The sequence below is a fragment of the Rhipicephalus microplus genome, unplaced genomic scaffold (assembly GCF_043290135.1).
Source record: "Rhipicephalus microplus isolate Deutch F79 unplaced genomic scaffold, USDA_Rmic scaffold_60, whole genome shotgun sequence".
Classification (NCBI taxonomy): Eukaryota; Metazoa; Arthropoda; class Arachnida; order Ixodida; family Ixodidae; genus Rhipicephalus; species Rhipicephalus microplus.
The window spans coordinates 958,895-984,089 of record NW_027464633.1 but is presented as its reverse complement, the minus strand read 5'-3'; positions in this window follow the sequence as shown (position 1 = coordinate 984,089).

Genomic DNA, 25,195 nt, shown 5'->3' with positions numbered 1-25,195 from the left:
GACATTGTTTAATGCGCTTTTACGTTGGTTCATACCTTAACCTAACGTAACCTAACCTAACCTAACTTAAGCCAACCCAACCCAACCTAACCTAACCTAACCTAACCTAAACTAACCTAACCCAACCTAACCTAACCTAACCTAACCCAACCTAACCCAACCCAACCCAACCTAACCTAACCTAAGCTAACCTAACCGAACCTAACCAAACCTAACCTAACCTAACTTAACCTAACCTAACGTAACCTAACCTAACCTAACCTATTCTAACGTAACCTAACCTTACCTGACCTAACCTAACCTAACGTAACCTAACCTAACCTAACATAACCTAACGTAACCTAACCTAACCTAACCTAACCTAACGTAACCTAACCTAACCTAACCCAACCTAACCCAACCCAACCCAACCCAACAACACCCAACCCAACCTAACCTAACCTAACCTAACCTTACCTAACCTAACCAAATTATCCTTACCTAACCTAACCTAACCTAACGTAACCTAACCTAACCTAACCTAACGTAACCTAACCTAACCTAACGTAACCTAACCTAACCTAACCTAACCCAACCTAACCTAACCTAACCTGACCTAACCCAAGTCAACCCAACCTAACCTAACCAAACCTAACCTAACCTAACCTAACCTAACCTAACCTAACCTAACGACGGTTGCAAGCGCTTTCACATTAGATATCGCAGTTCCCCACTTTTAATGGTGAAAAACACTGCATCTCACTAATTGACATTGTTTAATGCGGTTTTACGACGGTTCATATCTTAACCTAACCTAACATTCGTACTTGTATCTAAAGACGCTCTATTACACTGTTTCGTTCACAATTACGATATTTCCATAACCTCACAGTTTTTCACCAACTTATTGCAGTACAGAACGCTGTATCTCGCTAAATGACATTGTTCTTTAAGTTTTCACGATGCTTGCATGCGCTTTAACGAGAATATCACAATATAGCAGTTTCGCACTTGTAACGGTAGAACACGCAGTATTTGGCTTGTTCATGCCGTTTTGTGTGCTTTCACAACATTTCACCTATCGCAGTTTAATACTCGCAATAAAACAACACTATCTCGTTAGATGACGTCGTTTTTGGTAGTTTCACGACGCTGCCTAGCTTAAACTAACCTAACCTAACCTAACCTTCGCACTTCTATCGTTAGAAAACGTTTTACTCGCAACTTTACAATGTTTTCTACAAGATTACGACGGTTTCATGCGCTTTCACATTAGATATCGTAGTTCCCAACTTGTAATGTTGAAAAACACTACATCTCACTAAGTGACATTGTTTAATGCGGTTTTACGACGGTTGATATCTCAACCTAACCTAACATTCGCACTTGTATCTAAATACGCTCAATTACAATGTTTCGTTCACAATTACGATATTTGCTTGACCTCACAGTTTCTCACCAACTTATTACAGTACAGAACGCTGTATCTCGCTAAATGACATCGTTCTTTAAGGTTTCAAGATACTTGCATGCGCTTTAACGAGAATATCACAATAAAGCAGTTTCGCACTTGTAACGGCACAAGACGCAGTATCTGGCTAGTTCATGCCATTTTGTGTGCTTTCGCAATATTTCACCTATCGCAGTTTCGTACTCGCAATAAAACAACACTAACTCGTTAGATGACATCGTTTTTGGTGGTTTCACGACGCTACCTAGCTCAAACTAACCGAACCTTCGCACTTCTATCGTTAGAAAACGTTTTATTCGCTACTTTACAATGTTTTCTACAAGATTACGACGGTTTCATGCGCTTTCACATTAGATATCGCAGTTCCCGACTTGTAATGGTGAAAAACACAGCATCTCACTAAGTGACATTGTTTAATGCGGTTTTAGCGCGGTTCATATCTTAACCTAACCTAACCTTACCTAACCCAACCTAACCTAACCTAACCTAACCAAGCCTTACCTAACATACCCTAACCTAACCTAACCTAACCTAACCTAACCAAACCTAACCTAACCTAACCTAACGTAACCTAACCTAACCTAACCTAACCTAACGACGTTTGCAAGCGCTTTCACATTAGATATCGCAGTTCCCGACTTGTAATGGTGAAAAACACTGCATCTCACTAAGTGACATTGTTTATGCGGTTTTACGACGGTTCATATCTTAACCTAACCTAACACTCGCACTTGAATTAAAAAACGCTCTATTACACTGTTTCGTTCACAATTAGGATATTTGCATAACCTCACAGTTTTTCACCAACTTATTGCAGTACAGAACGCTGTATCTCGCTAAATGACATCATTCTTTAAGGTTTCACGATACTTGCATGCGCTTTACCGAGAATGTCACAACATAGCAGTTTCGCACTTGTAACGGTACAACACGCAGTATTTGGCTTGTTCATGCCGCTTTGTGTGCTTTCACAACATTTTACCTATCGCAGTTTCGTACTCGCAATAAAACAACACTATCTCGTTAGATGACGTCGTTTTTGGTAGTTTCACGACGCTACCTAGCTTAACCTAACCTAACCTAACCTAACCTTCGCACTTCTATCGTTAGAGAAGTTTTATTCGCAACTTTACAATGTTTTCTACAAGATTACGACGGTTTCATGCGCTTTCACATTAGATATCGTAGTTCCCGACTTGTAATGTTGAAAAACACTACATCTCACTAAGTGACATTGTTTAATGCGGTTTTACGATGGTTGATATGTCAACCTAACCTAACATTCGCACTTGTATCTAAAGACGCTCAATTACACTGTTTCGTTCACAATTACGATATTTGCTTGACCTCACAGTTTCTCACCAACTTATTACAGTACAGAACGCTGTATCTCGCTAAATGACATCGTTCTTTAAGGTTTCACGATGCTTGCATGCGCTTTAACGAGAATATCACATTATAGCAGTTTCGCACTTGTAACGGTACAACACGCAGTATCTGGCTTGTTCAAGCCGTTTTGTGTACTTTCACAACATTTCACCTATCGCAGTTTAATACTCGCAATAAAACAACACTATCTCGTTAGATGACGTCGTTTTTGGTAGTTTCACGACGCTACCTAGCTTAAACTAACCTAACCTAACCTAACCTTCGCACTTCTATCGTTAGAAAACGTTTTACTCGCAACTTTACAATGTTTTCTACAAGATTACGACGGTTTCATGCGCTTTCACATTAGATATTGTAGTTCCCGACTTGTACTGTTGAAAAACACTACATCTCACTAAGTGACATTGTTTAATGCGGTTTTACGACGGTTGATATGTCAACCTAACCTAACATTCGCACTTGTATTGAAAAACGCTCTATTACACTGTTTTGTTCACAATTACGATATTTGCATAACCTCACAGTTTTTCACCAACTTATTGCAGTACAGAACGCTGTATCTCGCTAAATGACATCGTTCTTTAAGGTTTCACGATGCTTGCATGCGCTTTAACGAGAATATCACAACATAGCAGTTTCGCACTTGTAACGGTACAACACGCAGTATTTGGCTTGTTCATGCCGTTTTGTGTGCTTTCACAACATTTCACCTATCGCAGTTTCGTACTCGCAATAAAAGAACACTATCTCGTTAGATAACGTTGTTTTTGGTAGTTTCACGACGCTACCTAGCTTAAATTAACATAACTCAACCTAACATAACCTTCGCACTTCTATCGTTAGAAAACGTTTTACTCGCTACTTTACATTGCTTTCTACAACATTACGACGGTTTCAAGCGCTTTCACATTAGATATCACAGTTCCCAACTTGTAAAGGTGAAAAACACTGCATCTCACTAAGTGACATTGTTTAATGCGGTTTTACGACGGTTCATACCTTAACCTAACGTAACCTAACCTAACCTAACCTAACCTTACCTAACCTAACCTAACCTAACCCAACCCAACCCAACCTAACCTAACCTAACCTAACCTAAACTAACCTAACCCAACCTAACCTAACCTAACCCAACCTAACCCAACCCAACCCAACCTAACCTAACCTAAGCTAACCTAACCTAACCTAACCAAACCTAACCTAACATAACTTAACCTAACCTAACGTAACCTAACCTAACCTAACCTAATCTAACGTAACCTAACCTTACCTGACCTAACCTAACCTAACGTAACCTAACCTAACCTAACATAACCTAACGTAACCTAACCTAACCTAACCTAACCTAACGTAACCTAACCTAACCCAACCTAACCCAACCCAACCCAACCCAACAACACCCAACCCAACCTAACCTAACCTAACCTAACCTTACCTAACCTAACCAAATTATCCTTACCTAACCTAACCTAACCTAACGTAACCTAACCTAACCTAACCTAACGTAACCTAACCTAACCTAACGTAACCTAACCTAACCTAACCTAACCTAACCCAACCTAACCTAACCTAACCTAACCCAACTCAACCCAACCTAACCTAATCTAACCTAACCTAACCTAACCTAACCAAACCTAACCTAACCTAACCTAACCTAACCTAACCTAACGACGGTTGCAAGCGCTTTCACATTAGATATCGCAGTTCCCCACTTTTAATGGTGAAAAACACTGCATCTCACTAATTGACATTGTTTAATGCGGTTTTACGACGGTTCATATCTTAACCTAACCTAACATTCGCACTTGTATCTAAAAACGCTCTATTACACTGTTTTGTTCACACTTACGATATTTGCATAACCTCACAGTTTTTCACCAACTTATTGCAGTACAGAACGCTGTATCTCGCTAAATGACAGTGTTCTTTAAGGTTTCACGATGCTTGCATGCGCTTTAACGAGAATATCACAATATAGCAGTTTCGCACTTGTAACGGTAGAACACGCAGTATTTGGCTTGTTCATTCCGTTTTGTGTGCTTTCACAACATTTCACCTATCGCAGTTTAATACTCGCAATAAAACAACACTATCTCGTTAGATGACGTCGTTTTTGGTAGTTTCACGACGCTACCTAGCTTAACCTAACCTAACCTTACCTAACCTTCGCACTTCTATCGTTAGAAAACGTTTTATTCGCAACTTTACAATGTTTTCTACAAGATTACGACGGTTTCATGCGCTTTCACATTAGATATCGTAGTTGCCGACTTGTAATGTTGAAAAACACTACATCTCACTAAGTGACATTGTTTAATGCGGTTTTACGACGGTTGATATGTCAACCTAACCTAACATTCGCACTTGTATATAAAGACGCTCAATTACACTGTTTCGTTCACAATTACAATATTTGCTTGACCTCACAGTTTCTCACCAACTTATTACAGTACAGAACGCTGTATCTCGCTAAATGACATCGTTCTTTAAGGTTTCACGATACTTGCATGCGCTTTACCGAGAATGTCACAACATAGCAGTTTCGCACTTGTAACGGTACAACACGCAGTATTTGGCTCTTTCATGCCGTTTTGTGTGCTTTCACAACATTTTACCTATCGCAGTTTCGTACTCGCAATAAAACAACAATATCTCGTTAGATGACGTCGTTTTTGGTGGTTTCACGACGCTACCTAGCTTAAACTAACATAACTCAACCTAACATAACCTTCGCACTTCTATCGTTAGAAAACGTTTTACTCGCTACTTTACATTGCTTTCTACAACATTACGACGGTTTCAAGCGCTTTCACATTAGATATCACAGTTCCCAACTTGTAAAGGTGAAAAACACTGCATCTCACTAAGTGACATTGTTTATTGCGGTTTTACGACGGTTCATACCTTAACCTAACGTAACCTAACCTAACCTAACCCAACCTAACCTAACATAACCTAACCTAACCTAACCTAACCAAACCTAACCTAACGTAACCTAACCTAACCTAACCTAACCTAACCTAACCTAACGACGTTTGCAAGCGCTTTCACATTAGATATCGCAGCTCCCGACTTGTAATGGTGAAAAACACTGCATCTCACTAAGTGACATTGTTTAATGCGCTTTTACGTTGGTTCATACCTTAACCTAACGTAACCTAACCTAACCTAACTTAAGCCAACCCAACCCAACCTAACCTAACCTAACCTAACCTAAACTAACCTAACCCAACCTAACCTAACCTAACCTAACCCAACCTAACCCAACCCAACCCAACCTAACCTAACCTAAGCTAACCTAACCGAACCTAACCAAACCTAACCTAACCTAACTTAACCTAACCTAACGTAACCTAACCTAACCTAACCTATTCTAACGTAACCTAACCTTACCTGACCTAACCTAACCTAACGTAACCTAACCTAACCTAACATAACCTAACGTAACCTAACCTAACCTAACCTAACCTAACGTAACCTAACCTAACCTAACCCAACCTAACCCAACCCAACCCAACCCAACAACACCCAACCCAACCTAACCTAACCTAACCTAACCTTACCTAACCTAACCAAATTATCCTTACCTAACCTAACCTAACCTAACGTAACCTAACCTAACCTAACCTAACGTAACCTAACCTAACCTAACGTAACCTAACCTAACCTAACCTAACCCAACCTAACCTAACCTAACCTGACCTAACCCAAGTCAACCCAACCTAACCTAACCAAACCTAACCTAACCTAACCTAACCTAACCTAACCTAACCTAACCTAACGACGGTTGCAAGCGCTTTCACATTAGATATCGCAGTTCCCCACTTTTAATGGTGAAAAACACTGCATCTCACTAATTGACATTGTTTAATGCGGTTTTACGACGGTTCATATCTTAACCTAACCTAACATTCGTACTTGTATCTAAAGACGCTCTATTACACTGTTTCGTTCACAATTACGATATTTCCATAACCTCACAGTTTTTCACCAACTTATTGCAGTACAGAACGCTGTATCTCGCTAAATGACATTGTTCTTTAAGTTTTCACGATGCTTGCATGCGCTTTAACGAGAATATCACAATATAGCAGTTTCGCACTTGTAACGGTAGAACACGCAGTATTTGGCTTGTTCATGCCGTTTTGTGTGCTTTCACAACATTTCACCTATCGCAGTTTAATACTCGCAATAAAACAACACTATCTCGTTAGATGACGTCGTTTTTGGTAGTTTCACGACGCTGCCTAGCTTAAACTAACCTAACCTAACCTAACCTTCGCACTTCTATCGTTAGAAAACGTTTTACTCGCAACTTTACAATGTTTTCTACAAGATTACGACGGTTTCATGCGCTTTCACATTAGATATCGTAGTTCCCAACTTGTAATGTTGAAAAACACTACATCTCACTAAGTGACATTGTTTAATGCGGTTTTACGACGGTTGATATCTCAACCTAACCTAACATTCGCACTTGTATCTAAATACGCTCAATTACAATGTTTCGTTCACAATTACGATATTTGCTTGACCTCACAGTTTCTCACCAACTTATTACAGTACAGAACGCTGTATCTCGCTTAATGACATCGTTCTTTAAGGTTTCAAGATACTTGCATGCGCTTTAACGAGAATATCACAATAAAGCAGTTTCGCACTTGTAACGGCACAAGACGCAGTATCTGGCTAGTTCATGCCATTTTGTGTGCTTTCGCAATATTTCACCTATCGCAGTTTCGTACTCGCAATAAAACAACACTAACTCGTTAGATGACATCGTTTTTGGTGGTTTCACGACGCTACCTAGCTCAAACTAACCGAACCTTCGCACTTCTATCGTTAGAAAACGTTTTATTCGCTACTTTACAATGTTTTCTACAAGATTACGACGGTTTCATGCGCTTTCACATTAGATATCGCAGTTCCCGACTTGTAATGGTGAAAAACACAGCATCTCACTAAGTGACATTGTTTAATGCGGTTTTAGCGCGGTTCATATCTTAACCTAACCTAACCTTACCTAACCCAACCTAACCTAACCTAACCTAACCAAGCCTTACCTAACATACCCTAACCTAACCTAACCTAACCTAACCTAACCAAACCTAACCTAACCTAACCTAACGTAACCTAACCTAACCTAACCTAACCTAACGACGTTTGCAAGCGCTTTCACATTAGATATCGCAGTTCCCGACTTGTAATGGTGAAAAACACTGCATCTCACTAAGTGACATTGTTTATGCGGTTTTACGACGGTTCATATCTTAACCTAACCTAACACTCGCACTTGAATTAAAAAACGCTCTATTACACTGTTTCGTTCACAATTAGGATATTTGCATAACCTCACAGTTTTTCACCAACTTATTGCAGTACAGAACGCTGTATCTCGCTAAATGACATCGTTCTTTAAGGTTTCACGATGCTTGCATGCGCTTCAACGAGAATATCACAACATAGCAGTTTCGCACTTGTAACGGTACAACACGCAGTATTTGGCTTGTTCATGCCGTTTTGTGTGCTTTCACAACATTTCACCTATCGCAGTTTCGTACTCGCAATAAAACAACACTATCTCGTTAGATGACGTTGTTTTTGGTAGTTTCACGACGCTACCTAGCTTAAACTAACATAACTCAACCTAACATAACCTTCGCACTTCTATCGTTAGAAAACGTTTTACTCGCTACTTTACATTGCTTTCTACAACATTACGACGGTTTCAAGCGCTTTCACATTAGATATCACAGTTCCCAACTTGTAAAGGTGAAAAACACTGCATCTCACTAAGTGACATTGTTTAATGCGGTTTTACGACGGTTCATACCTTAACCTAACGTGACCTAACCTAACCTAACCTAACCTTACCTAACCAAACCTAACCTAACCTAATCAACCCAACCCAACCTAACCCAACCTAACCTAACCTAACCCAACCTAACCTAACCTAACCTAACCTAACCTAACCCAACCTAACCCAACCCAACCAAACCTAACCTAACCTAAGCTAACCTAACCTAACCTAACCAAACCTAACCTAACCTAACTTAACCTAACCTAACGTAACCTAACCTAACCTAACCTATTCTAACGTAACCTAACCTTACCTGACCTAACGTAACCTAACGTAACCTAACCTAACCTAACATAACCTAACGTAACCTAACCTAACCTAACCTAACCTAACCCAACCTAACCTAACCTAACCTAACCTAACCCAACTCAACCCAACCTAACCTAATCTAACCTAACCTAACCTAACCTAACCTAACCTAACCTAACGAAACCTAACCTAACCTAACCTAACCTAACCTAACGACGGTTGCAAGCGCTTTCACATTAAATATCGCAGTTCCCCACTTTTAATGGTGAAAAACACTGCATCTCACTAATTGACATTGTTTAATGCGGTTTTACGACGGTTCATATCTTAACCTTACCTAACATTCGCACTTGTATCTAAAGACGCTCAATTACACTGTTTCGTTCACAATTACGATATTTGCTTGACCTCACAGTTTCTCACCAACTTATTACAGTACAGAACGCTGTATCTCACTAAATGACATCGTTCTTTAAGGTTTCACGATACTTGCATGCGCTTTACCGAGAATGTCACAACATAGCAGTTTCGCACTTGTAACGGTACAACACGCAGTATTTGGCTTGTTCATGCCGTTTTGTGTGCTTTCACAACATTTTACCTATCGCAGTTTCGTACTCGCAATAAAACAACACTATCTCGTTAGATGACGCCGTTTTTGGTGGTTTCACGACGCTACCTAGCTTAAACTAACATAACTCAACCTAACATAACCTTCGCACTTCTATCGTTAGAAAACGTTTTACTCGATACTTTACATTGCTTTCTACAACATTACGACGGTTTCAAGCGCTTTCACATTAGATATCGCAGTTCCCAACTTGTAAAGGTGAAAAACATTGCATCTCACTAAGTGACATTGTTTATTGCGGTTTTACGACGGTTCATACCTTAACCTAACGTATCCTAACCTAACCTAACCCAACCTAACCTAACATAACCTAACCTAACCTAACCCAACCAAACCTAACCTAACGTAACCTAACCTAACTTAACCTAACGACGTTTGCAAGCGCTTTCACATTAGATATCGCAGCTCCCGACTTGTAATGGTGAAAAACACTGCATCTCACTAAGTGACATTGTTTAATGCGGTTTTACGACGGTTCATACCTTAACCTAACGTAACCTAACCTAACCTAACCTAACCTTACCACCCTAACCTAACTTAAGCCAACCCAACCCAACCTAACCTAACCTAAGCTAACCTAACCTAACCTAACCAAACTTAACCTAACCTAACTTGACCTAACCTAACGTCCCCTAACCTAACCTAACCTATTCTAACGTAACCTAACCTTACCTGACCTAACCTAACCTAACGTAACCTAACCTAACCTAACATAACCTAACGTAACCTAACCTAACCTAACCTCACCTAACGTAACCTAACCTAACCTAACCCAACCTAACCCAACCCAACCCAACCCAACAACACCCAACCCAACCTAACCTAACCTAACCTAACCTTACCTAACCTAACCAAATTATCCTTACCTAACCTAACCTAACCTAACGTAACCTAACCTAACCTAACGTAACCTAACCTAACCTAACGTAACCTAACCTAACCTAACCTAACCCAACCTAACCTAACCTAACCTAACCTAACCCAACTCAACCCAACCTAACCTATTCTAACCTAACCTAACCTAACCTAACCTAACCAAACTTAACCTAACCTAACCTAACCTAACCTAACGACGGTTGCAAGCGCTTTCACATTAGATATCGCAGTTCCCCACTTTTAATGGTGAAAAACACTGCATCTCACTAATTGACATTGTTTATTGCGGTTTTACGACGGTTCATATCTTAACCTAACCTAACATTCGTACTTGTATCTAAAGACGCTCTATTACACTGTTTCGTTCACAATTACGATATTTGCATAACCTCACAGTTTTTCACCAACTTATTGCAGTACAGAACGCTGTATCTCGCTAAATGACATTGTTCTTTAAGGTTTCACGATGCTTGCATGCGCTTTAACGAGAATATCACAATATAGCAGTTTCGCACTTGTAACGGTAGAACACGCAGTATTTGGCTTGTTCATGCCGTTTTGTGTGCTTTCACAACATTTCACCTATCGCAGTTTAATACTCGCAATAAAACAACACTATCTCGTTAGATGACGTCGTTTTTGGTAGTTTCACGACGCTACCTAGCTTAAACTATCCTAACCTAACCTAACCTTCGCACTTCTATCGTTAGAAAACGTTTTACTCGCAACTTTACAATGTTTTCTACAAGAGTACGACGGTTTCATGCGCTTTCACATTAGATATTGTAGTTCCCAACTTGTAATGTTGAAAAACACTACATCTCACTAAGTGACATTGTTTAATGCGGTTTTACGACGGTGGATATCTCAAGCTAACCTAACATTCGCACTTGTATCTAAATACGCTCAATTACACTGTTTCGTTCACAATTACGATATTTGCTTGACCTCACAGTTTCTCACCAACTTATTACAGTACAGAACGCTGTATCTCGCTAAATGACATCGTTCTTTAAGGTTTCAAGATACTTGCATGCGCTTTAACGAGAATATCACAATAAAGCAGTTTCGCACTTGTAACGGCACAAGACGCAGTATCTGGCTAGTTCATGCCATTTTGTGTGCTTTCCCAATATTTCACCTATCGCAGTTTCGTACTCGCAATAAAACAACACTATCTCGTTAGATGACATCGTTTTTGGTGGTTTCACGACGCTACCTAGCTCAAACTAACCAAACCTTCGCACTTCTATCGTTAGAAAACGTTTTATTCGCTACTTTACAATGTTTTCTACAAGATTACGACGGTTTCATGCGCTTTCACATTAGATATCGCAGTTCCCGAATTGTTGTGGTGAAAAACACAGCATCTCACTAAGTGACATTGTTTAATGCGGTTTTAGCGCGGTTCATATCTTAACCTAACCTAACCTTACCTAACCCAACCTAACCTAACCTAACCAAACCTTACCTAACATACCCTAACCTAACCTAACCTAACCTAACCTAACCTAACCTAACCTAACGACGTTTGCAAGCGCTTTCACATTAGATATCGCAGTTTCCGACTTGTAATGATGAAAAACACAGCATCTCACTAAGTGACATTGTTTAATGCGGTTTTACGACGGTTCATATCTTAACCTAACCTAACATTCGCACTTGTATTAAAAAACGCTCTATTACACTGTTTCGTTCACAATTAGGATATTTGCATAACCTCACAGTTTTTCACCAACTTATTGCAGTACAGAACGCTGTATCTCGCTAAATGACATCGTTCTTTAAGGTTTCACGATGCTTGCATGCGCTTCAACGAGAATATCACAACATAGCAGTTTCGCACTTGTAACGGTACAACACGCAGTATTTGGCTTGTTCATGCCGTTTTGTGTGCTTTCACAACATTTCACCTATCGCAGTTTCGTACTCGCAATAAAACAACACTATCTCGTTAGATGACGTTGTTTTTGGTAGTTTCACGACGCTACCTAGCTTAAACTAACATAACTCAACCTAACATAACCTTCGCACTTCTATCGTTAGAAAACGTTTTACTCGCTACTTTACATTGCTTTCTACAACATTACGACGGTTTCAAGCGCTTTCACGTTAGATATCACAGTTCCCAACTTGTAAAGGTGAAAAACACTGCATCTCACTAAGTGACAATGTTTAATGCGGTTTTACGACGGTTCATACCTTAACCTAACGTAACCTAACCTAACCTAACCTAACCTTACCTAACCTAACCTAACCTAACCTAACCTAACCAACCCAACCCAACCTAACCTAACCTAACCTAACCTAACCTAAACTAACCTAACCCAACCTAACCTAACCTAACCTAACCTAACCCAACCTAACCCAACCCAACCCAACCTAACCTAACCTAAGCTAACCTAACCTAACCTAACCAAACCTAACCTAACCTAACCTAACCTAACCTAACGAAACCTAACCTAACCTAACCTAACCTAACCTAACAACGGTTGCAAGCGCTTTCACATTAGATATCGCAGTTCCCCACTTTTAATGGTGAAAAACACTGCATCTCACTAATTGACATTGTTTAATGCGGTTTTACGACGGTTCATATCTTAACCTAACCTAACATTCGCACTTGTATCTAAAAACGCTCTTTTACACTGTTTTGTTCACAATTACGATATTTGCCTAACCTCACAGTTTTCACCAACTTATTGCAGTACAGAACGCTGTATCTCGCTAAATGACATCGTTCTTTAAGGTTTCACGATGCTTGCATGCGCTTTAAGGAGAATATCACAACATAGCAGTTTCGCACTTGTAACGGTACAACACGCAGTATTTGGCTTGTTCATGCCGTTTTGTGTGCTTTCACAACATTTCACCTATCGCAGTTTCGTACTCGCAATAAAACAACACTATCTCGTTAGATGACGTTGTTTTTGGTAGTTTCACGACGCTACCTAGCTTAAACTAACATAACTCAACCTAACATAACCTTCGCACTTCTATCGTTAGAAAACGTTTTACTCGCTACTTTACATTGCTTTCTACAACATTACGACGGTTTCAAGCGCTTTCACATTAGATATCACAGTTCCCATCTTGTAAAGGTGAAAAACACTGCATCTCACTAAGTGACATTGTTTAATGCAGTTTTACGACGGTTCATACCTTAACCTAACGTAACCTAACCTAACCTAACCTAACCTTACCTAACCTGACCTAACCTAACCCAACCCAACCCAACCTAACCTAACCTAACCTAACCTAAACTAACCTAACCCAACCTAACCCAACCTAACCTAACCTAACCCAACCTAACCCAACCCAACCCAACCTAACCTAACCTAAGCTAACCTAACCTAACCTAACCAAACCTAACCTAACCTAACTTAACCTAACCTAACGTAACCTAACCTAACCTAACCTATTCTAACGTAACCTAACCTTACCTGACCTAACCTAACCTAACGTAACCTAACCTAACATAACCTAACGTAACCTAACCTAACCTAACCTAACCTAACCCAACCTAACATAACCTAACCTAACCTAACCCAACTCAACCCAACCTAACCTAATCTAACCTAACCTAACCTAACCTAACCTAACCTAACGACGGTTGCAAGCGCTTTCACATTAGATATCGCAGTTCCCCACTTTTAATGGTGAAAAACACTGCATCTCACTAATTGACATTGTTTAATGCGGTTTTACGACGCTTCATATCTTAACCTAACCTAACATTCGCGCTTGTATCTAAAAACGCTCCATTACACTATTTTGTTCACAATTACGATATTTGCATAACCTCACAGTTTTTCACCAACTTATTGCAGTACAGAACGCTGTATCTCGCTAAATGACATTGTTCTTTAAGGTTTCACGATGCTTGCATGCGCTTTAACGAGAATATCACAATATAGCAGTTTCGCACTTGTAACGGTAGAACACGCAGTATTTGGCTTGTTCATGCCGTTTTGTGTGCTTTCACAACATTTCACCTATCGCAGTTTAATACTCGCTATAAAACAACACTATCTCGTTAGATGACGTCGTTTTTGGTAGTTTCACGACGCTACCTAGCTTAAACTAACCTAACCTAACCTAACATTCGCACTTCTATCGTTAGAAAACGTTTTACTCGCAACTTTACAATGTTTTCTACAAAATTACGACGGTTTCATGCGCTTTCACATTAGATATCGTAGTTCCCGACTTGTAATGTTGAAAATCACTACATCTCACTAAGTGACATTGTTTAATGCGGTTTTACGACGGTTGATATGTCAACCTAACCTAACATTCGCACTTGTATCTAAAGACGCTCAATTACACTGTTTCGTTCACAATTACGATATTTGCTTGACCTCACAGTTTCTCGCCAACTTATTACAGTACAGAACGCTGTATCTCGCTAAATGACATCGTTCTTTAAGGTTTCACGATACTTGCATGCGCTTTACCGAGAATGTCACAACATAGCAGTTTCGCACTTGTAACGGTACAACACGCAGTATTTGGCTTGTTCATGCCGTTTTGTGTGCTTTCACAACATTTTACCTATCGCAGTTTCGTACTCGCAATAAAACAACACTATCTCGTTAGATGACGTCGTTTTTGGTGGTTTCACGACGCTACCTAGCTTAAACTAACATAACTCAACCTAACATAACCTTCGCACTTCTATCGTTAGAAAACGTTTTACTCGCTACTTTACATTGCTTTCTACAACATTACGACGGTTTCAAGCGCTTTCACATTAGATATCACAGTTCCCAACTTGTAAAGGTGAAAAACACTGCATCTCACTAAGTGACATTGTTTAATGCGGTTTTACGACGGTTCATACCTTAACCTAACGTAACCTAACCTAACCTAACCTAACCTTACCTAACCTAACCTAACCTAACCCAACCCAACCCAACCTAACCTAACCTAACCTAAACTAACCTAACCCAACCTAACCTAACCTAACCTAACCCAACGTAACCCAACCCAACCCAACCCAACCTAACCTAACCTAAGCTAACCTAACCTAACCTAACCAAACCTAACCTAACCTAACTTAACCTAACCTAACGTAACCTAACCTAACCTAACCTATTCTAACGTAACCTAACCTTACCTGACCTAACCTAACCTAACGTAACCTAACCTAACCTAACATAACCTAACGTAACCTAACCTAACCTAACCTAACCTAACCCAACCTAACCTAACCTAACCTAACCCAACTCAACCCAACCTAACCTAATCTAACCTAACCTAACCTAACCTAACCTAACCTAACGAAACCTAACCTAACCTAACCTAACCTAACGACGGTTGCAAGCGCTTTCACATTAAATATCGCAGTTCCCCACTTTTAATGGTGAAAAACACTGCATCTCACTAATTGACATTGTTTAATGCGGTTTTACGACGGTTCATATCTTAACCTTACCTAACATTCGCACTTGTATCTAAAAACGCTCCATTACACTGTTTTGTTCACAATTACGATATTTGCATAACCTCACAGTTTTTCACCAACTTATTGCAGTACAGAACGCTGTATCTCGCTAAATGACATTGTTCTTTAAGGTTTCACGATGCTTGCATGCGCTTTAACGAGAATATCACAATATAGCAGTTTCGCACTTGTAGCGGTAGAACACGCAGTATTTAGCTTGTTCATGCCGTTTTGTGTGCTTTCACAACATTTCACCTATCGCAGTTTAATACTCGCTATAAAACAACACTATCTCGTTAGATGACGTCGTTTTTGGTAGTTTCACGACGCTACCTAGCTTAAACTAACCTAACCTAACCTAACCTTCGCACTTCTATCGTTAGAAAACGTTTTACTCGCAACTTTACAATGTTTTCTACAAAACTACAACGGTTTCATGCGCTTTCACATTAGATATCGTAGTTCTCGACTTGTAATGTTGAAAAACACTACATCTCACTAAGTGACATTGTTCAATGCGGTTTTACGACGGTTGATATGTCAACCTAACCTAACATTCACACTTGTATCTAAAGACGCTCAATTACACTGTTTCGTTCACAATTACGATATTTGCTTGACCTCACAGTTTCTCACCAACTTATTACAGTACAGAACGCTGTATCTCGCTAAATGACATCGTTCTTTAAGGTTTCACGATACTTGCATGCGCTTTAACGAGAATATCACAATAAAGCAGTTTCGCACTTGTAACGGCACAAGACGCAGTATCTGGCTAGTTCATGCCATTTTGTGTGCTTTCCCAATATTTCACCTATCGCAGTTTCGTACTCGCAATAAAACAACACTATCTCGTTAGATGACATCGTTTTTGGTGGTTTCACGACGCTACCTAGCTCAAACTAACCAAACCTTCGCACTTCTATCGTTAGAAAACGTTTTATTCGCTACTTTACAATGTTTTCTACAAGATTACGACGGTTTCATGCGCTTTCACATTAGATATCGCAGTTCCTGAATTGTTGTGGTGAAAAACACAGCATCTCACTAAGTGACATTGTTTAATGCGGTTTTAGCGCGGTCCATATCTTAACCTAACCTAACCTTACCTAACCCAACCTAACCTAACCTAACCAAACCTTACCTAACATACCCTAACCTAACCTAACCTAACCTAACCAAACCAAACCTAACCTAACCTAACCTAACGTAACCTAACCTAACCTAACCTAACCTAACGACGTTTGCAAGCGCTTTCACATTAGATATCGCAGTTCCCGACTTGTAATGGTGAAAAACACAGCATCTCACTAAGTGACATTGTTTAATGCGGTTTTACGACGGTTCATATCTTAACCTAACCTAACATTCGCACTTGTATCTAAAAACGCTCTTTTACACTGTTTTGTTCACAATTACGATATTTGCCTAACCTCACAGTTTTCACCAACTTATTGCAGTACAGAACGCTGTATCTCGCTAAATGACATCGTTCTTTAAGGTTTCACGATGCTTGCATGCGCTTTAACGAGAATATCACAACATAGCAGTTTCGCACTTGTAACGGTACAACACGCAGTATTTGGCTTGTTCATGCCGTTTTGTGTGCTTTCACAACATTTCACCTATCGCAGTTTCGTACTCGCAATAAAACAACACTATCTCGTTAGATGACGTTGTTTTTGGTAGTTTCACGACGCTACCTAGCTTAAACTAACATAACTCAACCTAACATAACCTTCGCACTTCTATCGTTAGAAAACGTTTTACTCGCTACTTTACATTGCTTTCTACAACATTACGACGGTTTCAAGCGCTTTCACATTAGATATCACAGTTCCCATCTTGTAAAGGTGAAAAACACTGCATCTCACTAAGTGACATTGTTTAATGCAGTTCTACGACGGTTCATACCTTAACCTAACGTAACCTAACCTAACCTAACCTAACCTTACCTAACCTGACCTAACCTAACCCAACCCAACCCAACCTAACCTAACCTAACCTAACCTAAACTAACCTAACCCAACCTAACCTAACCTAACCTAACCTAACCCAACCTAACCCAACCCAACCCAACCTAACCTAACCTAAGCTAACCTAACCTAACCTAACCAAACCTAACCTAACCTAACTTAACCTAACCTAACGTAACCTAACCTAACCTAACCTATTCTAACGTAACCTAACCTTACCTGACCTAACCTAACCTAACGTAACCTAACCTAACATAACCTAACGTAACCTAACCTAACCTAACCTAACCTAACCCAACCTAACCTAACCTAACCTAACCCAACTCAACCCAACCTAACCTAATCTAACCTAACCTAACCTAACCTAACCTAACCTAACGACGGTTGCAAGCGCTTTCACATTAGATATCGCAGTTCCCCACTTTTAATGGTGAAAAACACTGCATCTCACTAATTGACATTGTTTAATGCGGTTTTACGACGGTTCATATCTTAACCTAACCTAACATTCGCGCTTGTATCTAAAAACGCTCCATTACACTGTTTTGTTCACAATTACGATATTTGCATAACCTCACAGTTTTTCACCAACTTATTGCAGTACAGAACGCTGTATCTCGCTAAATGACATTGTTCTTTAAGGTTTCACGATGCTTGCATGCGCTTTAACGAGAATATCACAATATAGCAGTTTCGCACTTGTAACGGTAGAACACGCAGTATTTGGCTTGTTCATGCCGTTTTGTGCGCTTTCACAACATTTCACCTATCGCAGTTTAATACTCGCTATAAAACAACACTATATCGTTAGATGACGTCGTTTTTGGTAGTTTCACGACGCTACCTAGCTTAAACTAACCTAACCTAACCTAACCTTCGCACTTCTATCGTTAGAAAACGTTTTACTCGCAACTTTACAATGTTTTCTGCAAAATTACGACGGTTTCATGCGCTTTCACATTAGATGTCGTAGTGCCCGACTTGTAATGTTGAAAATCACTACATCTCACTAAGTGACATTGTTTAATGCGGTTTTACGACGGTTGATATGTCAACCTAACCTAACATTCGCACTTGTATCTAAAGACGCTCAATTACACTGTTTCGTTCACAATTACAATATTTGCTTGACCTCACAGTTTCTCACCAACTTATTACAGTACAGAACGCTGTATCTCGCTAAATGACATCGTTCTTTAAGGTTTCACGATACTTGCATGCGCTTTACCGAGAATGTCACAACATAGCAGTTTCGCACTTGTAACGGTACAACACGCAGTATTTGGCTTGTTCATGCCGTTTTGTGTGCTTTCACAACATTTTACCTATCGCAGTTTCGTACTCGCAATAAAACAACACTATCTCGTTAGATGACGTCGTTTTTGGTGGTTTCACGACGCTACCTAGCTTAAACTAACATAACTCAACCTAACATAACCTTCGCATTTCTATCGTTAGAAAACGTTTTACTCGATACTTTACATTGCTTTCTACAACATTACGACGGTTTCAAGCGCTTTCACATTAGATATCGCAGTTCCCAACTTGTAAAGGTGAAAAACATTGCATCTCACTAAGTGACATTTTTTATTGCGGTTTTACGACGGTTCATACCTTAACCTAACGTAACCTAACCTAACCTAACCCAACCTAACCTAACATAACCTAACCTAACCTAACCTAACCTAACCAAACCTAACCTAACGTAACCTAACCTAACCTAACCTAACCTAACGACGTTTGCAAGCGCTTTCACATTAGATATCGCAGCTCCCGACTTGTAATGGTGAAAAACACTGCATCTCACTAAGTGACATTGTTTTATGCGGTTTTACGACGGTTCATACCTTAACCTAACGTAACCTAACCTAACCTAACCTAACCTTACCACCCTAACCTAACCTAAGCCAACCCAACCCAACCTAACCTAACCTAACCTAACCTAAACTAACCTAACCCAACCTAACCTAACCTAACCTAACCCAACCTAACCCAACCCAACCCAACCTAACCTAACCTAAGCTAACCTAACCTAACTTAACCTAACCTAACGTAACCTAACCTAACCTAACCTATTCTAACGTAACCTAACCTTACCTGACCTAACCTAACCTAACGTAACCTAACCTAACCTAACATAACCTAACCTAACCTAACCTAACCTAACCTAACCTAACGTAACCTAACCTAACCTAACCCAACCTAACCCAACCCAACCCAACCCAACAACACCCAACCCAACCTAACATAACCTAACCTAACCTTACCTAACCTAACCAAATTATCCTTACCTAACCTAACCTAACCTAACGTAACCTAACCTATCCTAACCTAACGTAACCTAACCTAACCTAACGTAACCTAACCTAACCTAACCTAACCCAACCTAACCTAACCTAACCTAACCCAACTCAACCCAACCTAACCTAATCTAACCTAACCTAACCTAACCTAACCTAACCAAACCTAACCTAACCTAACCTAACCTAACCTAACCTAACGACGGTTGCAAGCGCTTTCACATTAGATATCGCAGTTCCCCACTTTTAATGGTGAAAAACACTGCATCTCACTAATTGACATTGTTTAATGCGGTTTTACGACGGTTCATATCTTAACCTAACCTAACATTCGTACTTGTATCTAAAGACGCTCTATTACACTGTTTCGTTCACAATTACAATATTTGCATAACCTCACAGTTTTTCACCAACTTATTGCAGTACAGAACACTGTATCTCGCTAAATGACATCGTTCTTTAAGGTTTCACGATACTTGCATGCGCTTTAACGAGAATATCACAATAAAGCAGTTTCGCACTTGTAACGGCACAAGACGCAGTATCTGGCTAGTTCATGCCATTTTGTGTGCTTTCCCAATATTTCACCTATCGCAGTTTCGTACTCGCAATAAAACAACACTATCTCGTTAGATGACATCGTTTTTGGTGGTTTCACGACGCTACCTAGCTAACCGAACCTTCGCACTTCTATCGTTAGAAAACGTTTTATTCGCTACTTTACAATGTTTTCTACAAGATTACGACGGTTTCATGCGCTTTCACATTAGATATCGCAGTTCCCGACTTGTAATGGTGAAAAACACAGCATCTCACTAAGTGACATTGTTTAATGCGGTTTTACGACGGTTCATACCTTAACCTAACGTAACCTAACCTAACCTAACCTAACCTTACCTAACCTAACCTAACCTAACCCAACCCAACCCAACCTAACCTAACCTAAACTAACCTAACCCAACCTAACCTAACCTAACCTAACCTAACCCAACCTAACCCAACCCAACCCAACCCAACCCAAGCTAACCTAACCTAAGCTAACCTAACCTAACCTAACCAAACCTAACCTAACCTAACTTAACCTAACCTAACGTAACCTAACCTAACCTAACCTATTCTAACGTAACCTAACCTTACCTGACTTAACCTAACCTAACGTAACCTAACCTAACGTAACCTAACGTAACCTAACCTAACCTAACCTAACGTAACCTAACCTAACCTAACCCAACCTAACCCAACCCAACCCAACCCAACAACACCCAACCCAACCTAACCTAACCTAACCTAACCTTACCTAACCTAACCAAATTATCCTTACCTAACCTAACCTAACCTAACGTAACCTAACCTAACCTAACGTAACCTAACCTAACCTAACCTAACCCAACCTAACCTAACCTAACCTAACCTAACCCAACTCAACCCAACCTAACCTAATCTAACCTAACCTAACCTAACCTAACCAAACCTAACCTAACCTAACCTAACCTAACCTAACGACGGTTGCAAGCGCTTTCACATTAGATATCGCAGTTCCCCACTTTTAATGGTGAAAACACTGCATCTCACTAATTGACATTGTTTAATGCGGTTTTACGACGGTTCATATCTTAACCTAACCTAACATTCGCACTTGTATCTAAAAACGCTCTATTACACTGTTTTGTTCACAATTACGATATTTGCATAACCTCACAGTTTTTCACCAACTTATTGCAGTACAGAACGCTGTATCTCGCTAAATGACATTGTTCTTTAAGGTTTCACGATGCTTGCATGCGCTTTAACGAGAATATCACAATATAGCAGTTTCGCACTTGTAACGGTAGAACACGCAGTATCTGGCTAGTTCATGCCATTTTGTGTGCTTTCCCAATATTTCACCTATCGCAGTTTCGTACTCGCAATAAAACAACACTATCTCGTTAGATGACATCCTTTTTGGTGGTTTCACGACGCTACCTAGCTCAAACTAACCGAACCTTCGCACTTCTATCGTTAGAAAACGTTTTATTCGCTACTTTACAATGTTTTCTACAAGATTACGACGGTTTTATGCGCTTTCACATTAGAAATCGCAGTTCCCGACTTGTAATGGTGAAAAACACAGCATCTCACTAAGTGACATTGTTTAATGCGGTTTTAGCGCGGTTCATATCTTAACCTAACCTAACCTTACCTAACCCAACCTAACCTAACCTAACCTAACCTAACCAAACCTTACCTAACATCCCTAACCTAACCTAACCTAACCTAACCTAACCAAACCTAACCTAACCTAACGTAACCTAACCTAACCTAACCTAACCTAACCTAAACTAACCTAACCTAACGACGGTTTCATGCACTTTCACATTAGATATCGTAGTTCCCGACTTGTACTGTTGAAAAACACTACATCTCACTAAGTGACATTGTTTAATGCGGTTTTACGACGGTTGATATGTCAACCTAACCTAACATTCGCACTTGTATTGAAAAACGCTCTATTACACTGTTTTGTTCACAATTACGATATTTGCATAACCTCACAGTTTTTCACCAACTTATTGCAAAACAGAACGCTGTATCTCGCTAAATGACATCGTTCTTTAAGGTTTCACGATGCTTGCTTGCGCTTTAACGAGAATATCACAACATAGCAGTTTCGCACTTGTAACGGTACAACACGCAGTATTTGGCTTGTTCATGCCGTTTTGTGTGCTTTCACAACATTTCACCTATCGCAGTTTCGTACTCGCAATAAAAGAACACTATCTCGTTAGATGACGTTGTTTTTGGTAGTTTCACGACGCTACCTAGCTTAAACTAACATAACCCAACCTAACATAACCTTCGCACTTCTATCGTTAGAAAACGTTTTACTCGCTACTTTACATTGCTTTCTACAACATTACGACGGTTTCAAGCGCTTTCACATTAGATATCACAGTTCCCAACTTGTAAAGGTGAAAAACACTGCATCTCACTAAGTGACATTGTTTAATGCGGTTTTACGACGGTTCATACCTTAACCTAACGTAACCTAACCTAACCGAACCTAACCTTACCTAACCTAACCTAACCTAACCCAACCCAACCCAACCTAACCTAACCTAACCTAACCTAACCTAACCTAACCTAACCTAACGACGTTTGCAAGCGCTTTCACATTAGATATCGCAGCTCCCGACTTGTAATGGTGAAAAACACTGCATCTCACTAAGTGACATTGTTTTATGCGGTTTTACGACGGTTCATACCTTAACCTAACGTAACCTAACCTAACCTAACCTAACCTTACCACCCTAACCTAACCTAAGCCAACCCAACCCAACCTAACCTAACCTAACCTAACCTAAACTAACCTAACCCAACCTAACCTAACCTAACCTAACCCAACCTAACCCAACCCAACCCAACCTAACCTAACCTAAGCTAACCTAACCTAACTTAACCTAACCTAACGTAACCTAACCTAACCTAACCTATTCTAACGTAACCTAACCTTACCTGACCTAACCTAACCTAACGTAACCTAACCTAACCTAACATAACCTAACCTAACCTAACGTAACCTAACCTAACCTAACCCAACCTAACCCAACCCAACCCAACCCAACAACACCCAACCCAACCTAACATAACCTAACCTAACCTTACCTAACCTAACCAAATTATCCTTACCTAACCTAACCTAACCTAACGTAACCTAACCTATCCTAACCTAACGTAACCTAACCTAACCTAACGTAACCTAACCTAACCTAACCTAACCCAACCTAACCTAACCTAACCTAACCCAACTCAACCCAACCTAACCTAATCTAACCTAACCTAACCTAACCTAACCTAACCAAACCTAACCTAACCTAACCTAACCTAACCTAACCTAACGACGGTTGCAAGCGCTTTCACATTAGATATCGCAGTTCCCCACTTTTAATGGTGAAAAACACTGCATCTCACTAATTGACATTGTTTAATGCGGTTTTACGACGGTTCATATCTTAACCTAACCTAACATTCGTACTTGTATCTAAAGACGCTCTATTACACTGTTTCGTTCACAATTACAATATTTGCATAACCTCACAGTTTTTCACCAACTTATTGCAGTACAGAACACTGTATCTCGCTAAATGACATCGTTCTTTAAGGTTTCACGATACTTGCATGCGCTTTAACGAGAATATCACAATAAAGCAGTTTCGCACTTGTAACGGCACAAGACGCAGTATCTGGCTAGTTCATGCCATTTTGTGTGCTTTCCCAATATTTCACCTATCGCAGTTTCGTACTCGCAATAAAACAACACTATCTCGTTAGATGACATCGTTTTTGGTGGTTTCACGACGCTACCTAGCTAACCGAACCTTCGCACTTCTATCGTTAGAAAACGTTTTATTCGCTACTTTACAATGTTTTCTACAAGATTACGACGGTTTCATGCGCTTTCACATTAGATATCGCAGTTCCCGACTTGTAATGGTGAAAAACACAGCATCTCACTAAGTGACATTGTTTAATGCGGTTTTACGACGGTTCATACCTTAACCTAACGTAACCTAACCTAACCTAACCTAACCTTACCTAACCTAACCTAACCTAACCCAACCCAACCCAACCTAACCTAACCTAAACTAACCTAACCCAACCTAACCTAACCTAACCTAACCTAACCCAACCTAACCCAACCCAACCCAACCCAACCCAAGCTAACCTAACCTAAGCTAACCTAACCTAACCTAACCAAACCTAACCTAACCTAACTTAACCTAACCTAACGTAACCTAACCTAACCTAACCTATTCTAACGTAACCTAACCTTACCTGACTTAACCTAACCTAACGTAACCTAACCTAACGTAACCTAACGTAACCTAACCTAACCTAACCTAACGTAACCTAACCTAACCTAACCCAACCTAACCCAACCCAACCCAACCCAACAACACCCAACCCAACCTAACCTAACCTAACCTAACCTTACCTAACCTAACCAAATTATCCTTACCTAACCTAACCTAACCTAA